This window comes from Propithecus coquereli, unplaced genomic scaffold, assembly GCF_000956105.1.
Source record: "Propithecus coquereli isolate 6110/MARCELLA unplaced genomic scaffold, Pcoq_1.0 Scaffold599, whole genome shotgun sequence".
Classification (NCBI taxonomy): Eukaryota; Metazoa; Chordata; class Mammalia; order Primates; family Indriidae; genus Propithecus; species Propithecus coquereli.
Genome location: NW_012151940.1, coordinates 336,632 through 339,265, shown reverse-complemented (window position 1 = coordinate 339,265; position 2,634 = coordinate 336,632).

The following is a 2,634-nucleotide window of genomic DNA, read 5'->3' as shown; positions in this document are numbered from 1 at the left end:
AATATCAGAGGCAAAATAATACTCAAGACAAGGAGGGTGGGCAAGATCAATTTACAAAGTATGGGACAGATTGGAGAATTCATATCAAATTTCCCAAGCACTGGGTCATTTCTTGAACTCTGTCAGTGACTTTCAAATTAGTTCCCAAGGGACATTGCTATGGGATTCTAGAGAACATTATTTTCACATTTCCCAACTGTTTTGTAATGAGCATGCTAGTACTTTCATGTTCAGCAGTAAAATGTTTACCAAAATAGAATGTTCTTTACAAACTTTGGACCTTTTGTGGAATCCTGTTCTAAGAAAGGTTACTTAAGTTTTGGACTTAAACCTCAGTTCTAAGAGGATGTTTATTTCCAGCTGCATCAGGTTGATTTGCCTGCATTTAGAACACTCTGCTATTAATTCAGCAATCACTTGGAAACCTGTTTGCAGTGGTATACTGGAGCTATCTTATACCAGTTTGAATGTCAAATTTTCAGAAATTTTGCAAGCCGTTTGTTAAACCCTCAGTAGCTTGAAATCAGCCATGGTGGAAGTTTTACACCATGGAAATTGGCAAATGCTACTAATCACAGCATTTTTTCCCCCTTGAGAGCTGACTGTTAAGCATTTACCAGCATACCAATGAAGCAGGCTTGAATTATGTAGTATTCCTTTGGGCCATTTAAAGGCATACCTTTAAACTCTGAGTAGCCTAATCCTTCACATGTGTGGTTAACCAATAGAAAATTTGGAATGATGCCCTACTCTATGAATGCTTTATTATATTTGGTGCTTGACAAAATCAGAGGGGACTTCTCTCTGTAGGCTAGACATATTTGAATATTTTAATGAGCAATAAGGCAAAATTTCAAGATGCCAAGAAATTTAGAGACCAATCAAATGGCTATACAACTGCTCGTTTATTTTCTACACACACACACACACACACACACAGAAGCACACACATCTTACAGAATAGTCAAATACTCTCTGCCTGAATATTCAGTCAGCCCTCTGCTTATGGTATTAATTCTTATTTCTTATATCTGAACAGAGCAAAATCCTCCTTCTTTGTGTACGGGACGCTACTGAGGACTTAGGTCATTTTAATTCAGATGGGAAAGAGGTTCTTTTCCTCCTACCCCTCCCAAGGCAAAAATGATTGGCAGTTATGCCATCCAATCAGAACACCTTTACCAATAATTGTCAGTGATGCCATTCAATCAGAACACTGTTCCCTTGAGGCGAGATGTATGGACAGATCCTCTGTTCCTCTTTAGTAGCACTACAGTAAAGAGTAAGCTGGTGCATTTTTTGAACAGAATTTCCTCCAGAAATTGGGTCAGTTGTTTCATGTACATTTGTGCCTAAAAGGTAAAACTGATCTTGCTGAAAACAGTGTGCACAGATCATATGGGACTTAAGTTGAAAGTAATAGTTCACAATCACAATTTGTTTTCTTCTCTTCTCCCCATGAGAAAAAACAAAACGTGGAATATGCATGCATGACAGGGGGCTTCAGGCCTATAAAGAGGAACTGGACCACAGGCCCCCTGGAATATTCTGGTCTAATGCTACTTTCACCTACGTTGTCGCTCAGTTCTCACCTGGGATTCCATTGCACACTCCCCAGAGCCTCTTCTACTACTCTTGTGTCCCAGATCCCAGTGTCCCTCTCTTTTTTTCTAAATGGAATTATCTCACTCTGTTAAGATATTCACCATATCTGCTTCAGAGTACGTCTGTATCCACCCAAAATTCCTCATCTGCTCCCCGAAGTCCACTCCAAACTGCCCACTAGAGGTCTGGCTTCCTCATGACACCTCACTCGTAACATGTCCCCACTTGGAACTTTCTCATATGCTACCCCCATCCCTCCTCCCCATCTTCCCAAAACCTAGCTCTCTTCTCTTCCTGGTTTCCTGATTTTGGTAAACAGCCTCTCTGTCTCTCTGGCTGCTCCAGGTAGAAATCTGGGGGTCATTCTTTGTAACATCTCTTCTACCTCTTTACTAATATTCCATCTGTCAATAGATCATTTTTGTTCCACCTCCTTAAAATGCCTGGAATGACACTAATTCCCTCAGTCTCAGTATAAGCCACCATCGTCTCTCAGCTTAACTGCCACAACAGCCTGTAGAGGGTCTCCCTACTTATGCCCTTGCCTCTCTTACAGCCCATTCTTCAGACAACAGCCAGACAGATCTGTTTGAGACAATGTCACTTTCTTGCTAAAAATATTTTGCATTTGCTTTCCATTGCACCTTGAATAAACCTAAGTTCTTGGGGTCTGTGAGGCCTTTGGGGACAGACCCTGCTCCCTGTACTCACCCGGTGATGCTCTCACTCACTCACTGTGCTTTAGGCAAATTGACCGTTTGCCCTTCCTTGATTTAATCAGCCTGCCCTCTGGTTCAGTCCTCAAACAAGGCCTTTGCTCTACCTGGGTGATACCTCTCCTTACTCATCAGCTTTTAGACCATCTAGCTCTCAGCTCAAATGTCTTTTCATTGAAAAGACTTCCCTATCTCCTTTTTCTAAATTAGAACCACACCATCATCCTCTCTCACTGCACCTTGAATCTTTTCTTCATGGCATGTTTAGTAACTGGCACTATTACATCCATCTGTATGTATGTGTCTAATGGAG